We start from the raw sequence: 13058 nt of genomic DNA on the forward strand, positions 1-13058 counted from the left end.
TTAATAAATTCAAAGCTACAATTCATTGTGCGCTTACCCTGTGCCAGGCACTGGGCTCAGCCGGGTACATTCATTATCTTAGTGAACCATCACAACTCTGCAGGATAGGTGATATATCCCCCCTTTGTAAGGGTAAAGAAATGTAGGCATAGTGGGATTAAATAACTAGCCCAAGATCACCCAGCTAGTTAGAACCATAGCAGGAGTTTGCACCCTGGCAGTCATGACATAGACTCCTTGAAACAATACACCAAATGTGTGGATTAGAATTTGAACTGAGGCTGCCACAGGCAGAGCCGTGGTGCTCCAATCACCACTAGACAATCACCACCAAGGACCAGGGAGTGCCATTTCCTTAGATATGTCCTCTGTACCTCCTTTCTGGCTTACAGATGGGGATGGAGGTAAAGGTGGGGTTTGGGAGAGGAGAACTTGTCTTCCTATAGTTAGTCCACACATATTTAATGAGCGCCGACTCTGTGTCAAGCATTTGGGGATGCAGCAGCATTTCCTGCATTCAAGGAGCTTATACCCAAGAGAGCTTATGCCCAATAAACTTAAACAAATAAGGTAACATCAGACCCTGAGAAATGTTGTGGAGATGATTAATCAGGGTTACAGGGTGGCACTGAGTCAGGAGGGCTACTTTAGCCAGGGGTGAAGGCCTCTTGAGAAAGGACCAGAAAGATGGGAAGGAGGCAGCTAAGGGAAATCTAGGGACAAGCACCCCCAAACAGAAGAAGTAGCAAATGCAAAGACCCTGATATAAGGAACTTGTCATGTTTGAAGGATAAAGGCTCAGATATTTGCTATTACTTCATTCAAGACTAAAGACATGGCCACGCTACAGGGATTGTCTGGGGTTCTCCTGCACAAAACCACTTGGTGGGGGAGACAGAGGCAAGGGATTTGCCTTCTCTTTTCTCCCTTTCACCCTCTAAATGTATCATGTTGATAAATCAATGAGGGGTCACAGGTGCCAAAACCTTCAGCTTTGGGAAGGACTGAATTAATTTGCTTGGAGAAGAATATGAATTACCACATGCCTTGTAGAAAGTGTGAATTGATAATATAATGGTCACACACTGATTAAAACTACTAGTAGAATACCTTTATTTACATGATTTACAAGTTTATCTTTGTAGAGAATGAGTTAGAAGATTCAAGAAAAGGGGAGTCATTTTCATTAGTCCTGCTACATCAATCACGTACTTGCACAGGGTAGACTCTCCTTGTCCTAAGCACAGGATCCTTTGGAACAGCTGTGGGGGGTGGATGCCACAGGTTAAGGGATTTAGTGAAATGACAGAGCTTTTTTTTTTCTTTGAGTCTTTTCCAACATTGATTTGAGGTTGATTTACATTAGCTTATGTACTTTTTAAAGTAGAAGAATGTATACGTCTTTCATGATCATTATAAATAGGACAATTCTTGGCTAAAAGCCTGAATTAACCTTTGCAAAATGGCTTAACCAAGTTTCCTCCTGAGACAGAACCTCTGGCATTGCTGTTTCACATGCCTGTGCTTATTTAAGGAGCACTTATCAGGCCCCAACTATGTACCCAGAAAGGGCCAAATTCTATGGGAGATAAACTTACAAGCAGAGAAGTCATGGTGTCTACCCTTGAGAAAGTAGCATTTAGTTGGGGGAATGGTTGGATAAGTATTTGAAAGAGCTAAGGAGCAAATCTAGAGCAATGCAGAAAAAATGATAGTAACTCAGATTGCATAGCACAGTATAGTTCTTAGATCATTTTCACATACCTTTCTTTGTTTCACCCACACACTGGTCCTTTGAGATAGTTATTGATGGTATCCCCATTTCACAGATGAGGACACTGAGGCTGAGAGAGATCAGATACTCAAGACAATTAGCAAGGGGCAGAAGCAGAGCACTGTAGTAGTTAAGACCTTGGACTCTGCAGTCAGACAGATTGAGTTTTTATTTTTGGCTCCAACTCCAAGTTCCTTACCCCTTCTAAACCTCAGTTTCCCCATTTGTAAGGATAATAACAGTGTTTACTTCCCACAGGTGTCATATTAAATGAGAAATGTACTGAAGATGCTTAGCACAGGGCTGGGACCACAGCATGCACTGGATGAATGTAGCCTTCGCTATGAGGAGGTAGCGAGACAGGACTGAATCCCAGCATTTCCAGCCTCTCAGTACAAGGCCCTGGCTGTGTGAGTGAGCTATTTAACTGCTCTGTTTCCTTGTTTGTAAAGAGGGGATAATATAGTGGTTACCTCATAGGCTGATGTGACGATAAAGTGATTTATTACACATACAGCACTTAGAACAGTGCGTGCACACAGTAAGCTCCCTAGAAGAATGTACCGTAAAGGCTGAAAGATGGAGGTGGGGTGAGGTTAGCTAGGAAGGCTTCTTCCAAGCAGCACTTGTCACGTCTATGCTGATGGAACAAATACCAGTAGGAACCTACACGCATATCTTGCTGATCATTCACCTCGCACAGTTGGGAGAGGCATCGTGGCTTGATTTGCAAACCTACCTCTGCCGCCTCTCTTGCACCTGTCGAAACTGTAGGGGCTGCTCAGCAATATATGAAAAATCTAATTTGCTATAAAGTCATTTTTTTTCCCAAATACATCTGTCCATACTTGAAGGTGGCAAAACACATTTGAGAATTCGCAATCCCGCATAGAGAGTATGAACCTGTCAGCTTGTTCTGTCAACAGGTTTGATGTCTGAGCGTTGTTGTCATCACAGAGAGGCTTGTTATCTGCCAAGCCTGATTGTTTCTCTCTCAAGTGGGAATTTGAAGGTTCTCTGTCGGGAGAAAAAAGCTTTACTAAGCCCCAGATATAATTAAAAGCCACAGCCCTTGACTTTGTAAAGTGGAAGGTTTGGTCTCTGCGTTCTCAGCTGGTTGAGCTCCATGCCCTAAGGCTCTTTCCTGTTTCTCTCCTCCCCTCCCTTCACCTTTCCTTCCTTTTCTCCCCTTCCAAGGCCTGTCTAATGCGGGTGGCAATTGGGTCAGCTTTGTTTGCCACTCTGTATTTTTCAAATTAAGTTTCTATTTATTGTACATCTAACAGGTGCTTAATACATGATCTTGTTTAGTCCTCAAAAAAACCCTGAGGATTTGAACATAGGCCTGCCTGATGACAGGGCCTGGAATTTAAACCATGATGCTTGCCCTGAGTCTGTGCAAAGAGCTTGCCTCTCTTGCCTGTTAAGTCACGTGAAGTTTTGGGTTTTGTGATAGGGGACTGTAGTTTAATTATATACCTACATTTTGGACAACTGAGAAGGGTCAAATATAAGCAAGTAGCAGATTAAATAAAAAACAGGAGAAAACAATCCTAGATACAGAAATTAAATTAGATGAATCTTGGTGGCTTCTTATAAGTGTCATTCAAATAGATTTTATTAAATATGACTGGATAATAAGAAAGAGGTAGATCTCTGGCTTTGGGATCAGACCCATGTGGGATCACATTCTGACTCCATACATGGTCTTGGGCAAGTTATCTCATCCATTAAAGAGACTTAATTTCCTCAACTACAAAACAAGAGATGATAACACCTAAATTATAGAGTGGTTAGGAGGACTAAATAAGCTAACATATGTAAAGCACCTGGCTCATGGTTACTCCTAAATTAGTTTATACTTCCCTCTGTTTGAATCACACCTCTCTTTAGTGGATATAAAAGGGGACATTTTCCAACAACTCAAAGAACCACAACATGAATGTAATTTTATTATAAGAGAAACAGTCTTCTGTCATGACCTGTCCAGATAGGTAAAAAAAAAAAAAAAAAAAAAAAAAAACACTTAAAAAACAAAAACAAAGGAGACTAGTGAGGCGAAAAAACAAAACAAAACAAAACTCTCCCCCCCATATATATGTATGTATACAAATATATATACACACACACACACACACACACACACATATATATGTATAGATATAAAATAATGGCATCCTGCCATCCAGTAAGAGTGGCTTTTGGCTGCCATTACAGCCTTTTCAATTAATTTTTTTGGGAAACCATTGCTAAATAGCAAAAAAGAGATTGAATTAAATTAATAGAATTTTCAGCTTCTTAGAGGAAGCTCCACTGGTATACAGCATAATTGCCAGGAGAAAGGAGTGTATGTTTTGAATATGGGCAATGATCTTAGGAGATCCAGGCTGGACTTAGAGAAAGCAATGTGAACTTAGGTCATTTTGCTCTGGGAGATTCCAGTTTCCTGTAATTGATGATACTCGTGCCAAGGTCCACTATCATAGAAGACAAATGATGCAGATGTGGGCATCTTTTTGTTGCTTTGCTAGGGTATAAAAAGGGCGTGTGGACAAGTCTCACTGGTAACCAAGTGTCATAAAAAGTTACTTGGGAATGCTACTTTTTCCATAGACTGATTTGGGGAAGAGTATTTTGAAAACCACTCTCTTCAAGCTGTTTAGTTGTAAGTAAAAATAATAAGTGAAAATGTCAATTAATTTCATGGTGGAAAAACAATCAAACTTTAAAACAAAGATACGTTTAATGAGGATTCAAGAACTATTCTTCCTTCTCTAGCGTTACTGTTTATTGCTTCCTCTTGGCAACTTCCGCCATGTCAACTTTAGTAATAACATATGGAAAAATTATCAAGTTCCATCCATTAGAACTGATTTATCCTTTAGTTTTTTTAAACCAAATGGTTGGTGGTTTTCACAAAGGGAGACATTTTGCTCTTGCTAAATGACTAATGGTACACTTTGTTTTACATCACCAAAAGAGGAGAGTAATTGACTTGAGAGCTTGTTTAGAAAGGATTTTTGAAGAAGCACTTCATCTTCCAAGAATCGGGCACCTGAAGCATGAATGAAGGTCCTAATCAATCCTCCTTTGTTTCAGAAAATTGAAGACTGTTAAAAAAAATTTAAAAAGAACAAAATGCAAGGAAAAGATGAGATTCTAGAAAAGGCACTGAGCAGAAAGAAAAGCTGATGGATTTAAAAGTTAGGGACTTAAAATGTTAACATTGGCATCTTCTCCTTTTGTAGTATCTATTTTCCGTAGGCTTTAAAAAGTATAAAAGTGAGGACAGACGGTTAAATCAATTTGTGTCACACAGTATTGTAAAAAATGCTTGACATTTTTTCAAGATCAAAATAAAGCCATGTTCATCTCAATCTGAAAGGTTCCTGGTTTTTTTTTTTTTAATTCCCTTACCATGGATAATTGATTGCAGGTATACCTCTTTCTCCTGGATTTGAAACCAGTTCTGTGTCAACTGAGGTCTTGAACCACTGTTGAAACTGGGATAGATTGGGAGAAAACAGAACCCCCCAAATTGGTGACTGGATATGGAATAATCTGAGAAGGCTTCCTGAAGGAGGAGAATGAAGAGAAGCCCATTTCAGGTAGGAGAAAGCTATATTGTGGGAATAAATCGTATTTAATGGAGATAATAGTAACTTATGTTACCAATTGCCAATTGATAGACATATAGGTTGTTCTACCATTTCTCTGTTTCAATCAATGATGATCTATCTATGAATCTATGTATCTATGTATCTATGCATCTATCTATCTATCTTGTGTATTTATACACACACACCATGCAAATATACTTTTAAGATACAGTCTTAGAAATGGAATTGCTAATTCAAATAGCTAAGTAAATTTTTGTAGATATTGTCAAATTGCCATCTAAAGAGTTCATAGAAATGTATATTCTGACCAACAGTGTATGAGACTGTTTTCCTCATGTTTATACTGGATGTTATCAAACTTCTAAATCTTTGCTAATCTAATATGTGAGAAATAGTATCTTGTGATTTTTATTATTATTTTTTGGTTACAAGGAAGATTAAATTATAATATTTTCACATATACAGGCCATCTGTGTTTCTCTGTAAATTGTCAGTTCAACTTTTCACCCATATTTAAAAAAAAAAATTAAGCCTAGCTTTTGTAATTCTTTGGCTTTTAACTTTCAATGTGGTATCTTTTAACTTTTGACCTTTATTTACTTTTATACTTTGTACTATTTTCATGTTAATATTTTTTGTCTTTACTCCAAAATAATCTCTTGTGTTTTTTTCTATGTAAATTTATTTATTTCATTCCTTTTAATTTTTAATTCTCTTATTTTATAAGTAAGCTTTTGTTTGCACTCTATCCTTAACCTACCGCTGAACTTTACTATTTAAGTCATAGGACAGAAGGGCAGACTGGAGGCCACCTTTGCAGCTGCCCTGTCGCCCCTCTTGCCCCTTTAATGAATCTCTTACTCTTTCATCTTCACCTTGGGAACCTCAAAAAACTAAATAGCTGAACTTGCCCAGGACAACTCCAGTTTTCTCTTGGACAGATGGTGCTTTTGTTTTCCTGAAATGATGATAGTTTTGATAACACACACTATCCAGAAACCATTTCCAAAGATAACTTCTGAGTAGTAGTACGGGGTTTGTGAATGGGAAAGAAGATGAGAATCTGTCCTTTGTACTTATCCTTATCTGCACTGTTTGGAATGTTTCCATAACCATGTAGTATTTTCATAAAATAAATAAAAACTAATAAATCTTGTATTCTTCAACACTTATAGGCAATGGCCATGGGACAAAGTATGTCATTAGCATCCCAAAGGTGGCATGAGAAGTCTGAACTCTGATGTTGGTAGAAACGTCTCGACAGATACTCCTGGGTTGTGGCACCAATGAATGTCTGTGGACAGTGGTGGACAGACCCTAAAGTGGTCCCCCATGATCCCTGTCTTCTGCTATTCATGGCCTGTATAATCCCCTCTCTTTGTGAGTGAGACTCGGGACCTGCTTCTAACCAAGAAAACATGGCAAAGGTGATGGGCTGGCACCCCCATGACAGTGTTACGTTACATCAGATCACACTCCTTGTTGTTGACTCTCACTCCTGCTCTCCTGCTGGCTTTATAGAAGCAAGGAAACTCTGCCTATCCTTCACCATCCATCCTGCATCCCTGTCCCCACGGCAACGGTTTCAGGTCACTGCTCTGGCTTCCACTGACCTCCTTTCTGGCACCAGGAGATGTTCCTATTTTGTGTGTGCATTAATTTGGCTTTGCATTTATAGGAATTTTTATTGTATTTTACAAACCCTTTCTACGGGTTGCAGTGGGAGGGTTTTCAGGTTTCTTAGTCTGCCATATTGCTGAAACTGGATCAATCAAAAGTGGATTTTTCTAAAGTTCTAAGTCATATTTCCTATCTCTGGGGGCCTTAAAATTTTGTTTGGTAACAACCACTTCAGTGCCTCAAAGTGTCAGCTCTCCCCCTGCAATCACCTTCCTCACTCAGCATTGCTATGGGCCACAAATCACAAGACTCCAGATACCACCTGGTAAAGTCCCACCTCTTCCTACCCTCAGATGCAAGTACATATATGAACATATGCTTACACATATGCATGTCTTCCTTTCCTGTCCACAGAACTTCTGAGGGGACACCAATAGGCCAGAAACCAGTAAAAGCAGTAAGCTGTTGCCATAATGAACTCTCCCTCGTTCCCTGAGAGTGCCATGTTCTCTTGGATGTTCTCTGAACTTACTATTCCCTGCTTGGGCTATTCTCCTTCCTCCCATCTGGCTAACTCCTGTTCGTCATTCAAAACCCAGCTCAGTCATCCCTTCTGCAAAGCTTCTCCTGCCCCTTTATTGCCTTGCGTATCCTTCTATTATTGGATTCATCACACTACACTTTTGCATTTAAATGTCTATCTTCCTCACTAAGCTTTGTGCTCTTTGTATCTTTAATGCCTGGCCCGTTGTTACCTGGCTCATAGTAGGCATTCAATGAATGTTTACTGACTTTAACTTAGGATTTCAGCGTGACATCAGGGAAATGTATTGACAACAGTGATGCTTCTACTGGCAATCTTCCCCCAGTACCTTGAAATTTGGGAAAGTAACACAGGTTATATCTTTTCAAAGGTATTAAAAGGGGGAACTTTTTGGGAATGTAAGATGGTACAGCCACCATGGGAACCAGTTTGGTGGTTCCTCAAAAAGTTAAACATAGAATTACCATATGATCTAGTAATTCCACTTCTGGTATATACCTCAAAGAACTGATACCAGGGACTCCAGTAGGTACTTAACATCAATATTCATAGCAGCATTATTCACAGTAGCCAAAGGTAGAAACAACCCAAATGGCTATCAACAGAGGAATGGAAAAACAAAATATACATACAATGTGTGTATGTTGAATATAAATACAATGGAATATTATTCACCCTTAAAAAGGAACTTCTGATACATGCAACAACATGGATGAACCTTGAAACATTATACTAAGTGAAAGAAGCCAGACATAAAAGGACAAATACTATATGATTTCAGCTATATGTAGTATCCAGACTAGGCAGATTCATCAAGACAGAAAGCAGAATCGTGGTTGCCAGGAGCTGGGGGGAGGGAGTAGTGGGGAGTTATTGTTGTTTTTTTGTTTTTTTTTTTTTTAATTTTATTTTATTCCTCTTTTTATACAGCAGGTTCTTATTAGTTATCCGGGGAGTTATTGTTGAATGGGTACAGAGTTTCTACTTGGGATGATGAAGAAGTTCTGGAAATGGATAGTGGTGATGGTTACACAACTTTGTTAGCATATCTAATGCCACTGAACTGTACACTTAAAAATGGTTAAGACAGGACTTCCCTGATGGCGCAGTGGTTAAGAAACCGCCTGCCAATGCAGGGGACACAGGTTCAAGCCCTGGTCTGGGAAGATCCCATGTGCCACGGAGCAATTAAGCCCGTGCACCACAACTACTGAGCCTGTGCTCTAGAGCTCGCGAGCCACAACTACTGAGCCCACGTGCCACAACTACTGAAGCCCACACGCCTAGAGCCTGTGCTCCACACGAGAAGCCACTGCAATGAGAAGCCCGTGCACCGCAACGAAGAGTAGCCCCCGCTCGCCGCAACTAGAGAAAGCCCGTGCACAGCAAGGAAGACACAGTGCAGCCAAAAATAAATAAATAAAAATAAATTTAAAAATAAATTTTAAAAAATGGTTAAGACAATAAATTTTAAGTTATGTGTATTTTACCATAATAAAAAAGCAACTTGATCTCCCTGGGATTGAGGAAGGGTAAAATTCATCTAGAGAAAGGATCCACATCTGCGGGTCTGGCCTCTTGTCCCAAGGAAGAGTCAACATCTGCAATCATAGCTTAATTTTCCCTGCAAATTACTTAGGAACAAAGAGAAAAAGAAATAACTCCTTGTTGCTTTTTCTGAAATGAATTTAGATTCAAAGAACATTTCCTTGTACCATCTGGAATAGGTCTTAATATTTCCAACTAATACTATAGTGGTAGAATCAGCTTTGCTATTCGATCAAACACTGCATTAACTGGTAAATGTTACAGTATAACCAGAAATTTCAGCCAACCAGGTTAAGCCCAAGTCAGCAGTTGGTTTATGCTGCATTTCCTGCACAAGCTGGGGAGAAAGGCTTGAGCCTTCTTTGTTGCAGGCAAACCTGAAGACACAGGTCAGAGAATGCATCACACTTCCCTTGCCGGAATTTCACCAGATAATCATAATGCAAACTGACGGAGGGAGTTGGAAAACAGACTGTTCATTCGGCCTGTGTTAAACACAGACAGCATGTGATTGTGTTATAAACTCCTGAGACAGACCTGCTTCTGGAAACCTCTCCAGTCCTGTTGCTGCTGCCATGGCAACTGCTGGAGGTTTCGGTGCTGTCCTGGCCCTTCCTCCAGTACTTGACGGTGAAGTGTGACTTCTGTTAAGTGCTCTAGGAAAGCCCAATTTTGAAGACTGCTGCAGTCTCTGAGTATCATAAGTGGAACTGCGTCTTCTTTTCGCTGCTCAGCGCAAAAGTTGCTATTTGGGGTCTGAGCCCTCTCTGCCGGTGCCGCTCAGAGGATCTGGGTTGCTCCTTTTGGGTGGGTGCTTACGTAACCTGGAGATGTGACGGGGCCTGCTCCTCTCCCACTGTGTGACTCCCACAGTGGAAAGATAACTACAGCCATGGTGGTGAATAAGTAGGGGAAAAAGCAAAGAACTGAATGATGTGCTTCTCTGGCATCATGTGACAGTTCTGGGGGGAGATTCTCAAGGGGTGATGTCATTATAGTGCTTCAGGATAGAAGCAATAGCCAACACTGAAAAATATCAAGCAGCAGTTTAGAAAATGTTGATTTCAATTTCCAATTTCATTAACATGATTTTCTAGGTTAGTGGATTAAATAGCATGCACAATCTGACAAGTGGATTTAAAGCATCTTTTTAGACTTCGTTTTAATACACAATATTTACAAGTCATTGTGGCATGTGACTCTGACCATTGTCGATGCTGGAGGACCATTGTTCACCAACATTTTTTGTGAAGATAAATGGTTTTGTAAGAAATTAGGAATAGATCTTTATATTTAAAATGACTCCTTTCTTCAGGTTTTCATTTATACATAATTAAAATTCATAGAAGTACATAAAAGGAACTGGGTCTGGGGATGGTCAGATCTTAATGTAGTAAGAAGAAATTAGTTTTCTGCATAATAAGGGCTTAGGAATTTGTAATTCGTGGCTTTTATCATTTTGCTGTGCCTCGTATTTTTGCATTGCTTATCACAGTGTATTAACGAATATTCATTAAATCCCTGTGAACAAAATCCCTTGAGTTAAAAGACTGATATCATCACTGTCTTACCTACTTTGTCAGAAGAGAGAAATGAAGATGGATTGAGCTTGTTCTTTCCTTCCTAGAGGAATCTGGCTAGAATAATAATTCCCTTGCCTAAAACTGGCTGGAAAACATGGCAGGGAGGTGGAAAAGAGGCTGGAAGGGAAGAAGAAAGCATCTATATTTAAAATTTTTACTTATATTCTGACTCCCTGGAGATTTGAAGGAAGGCAAGGCTCTTGGCTTCATCTAAACTTTGGATTATGTTGCTTCCGCTGGTGACTATGTAAGTGGATTCATAACACTTAACACATGCCAACTCACGTGCCCCTTCTGTTTTCTTTGCATCATATTGCAGATCTGCTTGTTTGTGTTCCCTCAGTCTCTCTGGGACAGTTGCCTCAGATGCCCCAACACCAAGGAGTCCTCTGATCAGAATGGTGGAGCGTGCAGCCCAGAAGCAGATATCTGGCCTCAGGGAGAATCTCAGAGCACCTGCTCCCAGCACAGAGGTCACTTCACCTACTACACAGTGGACATCCATCACGTGACCCCTGGGATCAAGGGCGGATGCCCGCAAAGCATCATATACCATGTGTTTATCAAACTCTCCAAAGTCACCATCACTCTTCCCGGTTGACCTTCCTCTTTGGATTCAACTTTTTGTTGTTGCTTTTGTTTAGTAAACCTTTACTTGGTCACATTCTGTATTTGAGTAGAGTACCTCTGTTTTGAAATTGAAGTTCAACTTCACACTTTTCTTACAACATTCATTTATATAGAAAAGATATGTACAGACGCATATGCATATGTAACAGGAAGAAAATTTGTTATTTTGAGGTTTAACGGAGAAATTAAGGGGGTGCAGGGAAAAGAGATGGGAGAGAGAGGTCTCTTTAGAGACAGTGGATAGAAGGAAATAAGGCCTATCAGAGATGGTAGGCAACTTTAGAAATAGTGATGTCTGATTTATATATCTATTATATATATATATATATATATAATTCACATGGTTCAAAAATCAAAAATTGGAATCTCCCTCCCACCCCATCCCCAATTTATCCAGACCACGTCTTCCACTTTCCCTGCCCTAGTAACAACTGTTATTTTCTCAGGAAAGTTTCCAGAGTTTCTCTGTGCATATACAAGCAAATATGAATAAATCTATTGATTTATTTGTTCATTCAACAAATTATCAAGTGTTCCAGGCAAAAAACAGAGAAAGATTCCTATCCCCCAAAAGATGACATTCTAACTGGAAGAGACAGATGATAAGCCATGGGCGTAATAAATTTGAAAACAATATTTTCCATTAGATTAATGGGGCTAATGAAGAAGGTCAAGGAGAATCAATATGGGGAGGTGGGTTGCTATTTTCAACGTGGTGGTCAGAGGAGGCCTTGTAGAGAAGGTGATATTTGAGCAAGGACTTGAGTTGAGAAATACCCATGGGGGAAAAGTTCAGTCCCATTCATAATGAGAAAATGGTCTTCACCTGTGTTTTCCATGTAACCAAGAGGCCGTCTCAATTACACTGGGAGGCCCGGCACACACTGCCACATGGAAGGGGATACACATATTCACCCCACAGTCAATCCTCCTCAGGAAAACACACATTATATTGCTAATATAAAATTTTCTTCTCCTAGGAAGAAACCAGAAGCTGCTGCAGTTCAGCTGTGGTGACCACATCTATGAGGTAAAGCAAAGCAAATCTGTTTCTTTGCTTCCAGCAGTAGCAGACAGGGCGTGGAGAGGGTAATACAAAGTCTTCTCACTTATTGAGCACTTACTATCTACCAGGGCCCCTGCTAAGTGCGTTATCTCATCTGATTCTTACAATCGGCTTACGGTCTTGCAGGAAAGGTATTTCTCTTTATTTTTATAGATTAACTTTTTTAATTTTATAGATAAAAATCTTAGACTCAGGTTATGGAAACTGGCCAAGGTCACGAAGATCCTAAGTGTCTAATTCTGAAGCCAAAGATTCTGGAGTAGATTAGACTCACTGCAGTCCTTGCTTTGCAAAGTAAATACCAGGCAGGGGAGTCATGTGCCTTCTGTCCTTCATGTTTAGAGCAGCTGGGCAGTGGCTTTGAGTAGTACAGGTAAATATGTATGCAATGTACGTAATGCTATCGTTCTGTGGTTGCTTACAGAATGCGTTATAGTTGGCATTCAGCTTGATATTTTTTCCCCTTTTGTTATAAAATACCATATCAAATCCACTCTTGTGAGGCCATCAAACGTCTTCATTGACTGTCACATCACTAAGCTTACCTCCAGGTTGCTAAGGCAGTTTTAAAATTAATTGCAGGGTTCCCACATAAAACTCACAGAGTCATTGTTTTGTTACTATGATAAACATAGTTTTGTTACTATGTTTTGCTATTTAAAAGTTTTAAGAA

This window comes from Balaenoptera acutorostrata, chromosome 3, assembly GCF_949987535.1.
Source record: "Balaenoptera acutorostrata chromosome 3, mBalAcu1.1, whole genome shotgun sequence".
NCBI lineage: Eukaryota > Metazoa > Chordata > Mammalia > Artiodactyla > Balaenopteridae > Balaenoptera > Balaenoptera acutorostrata.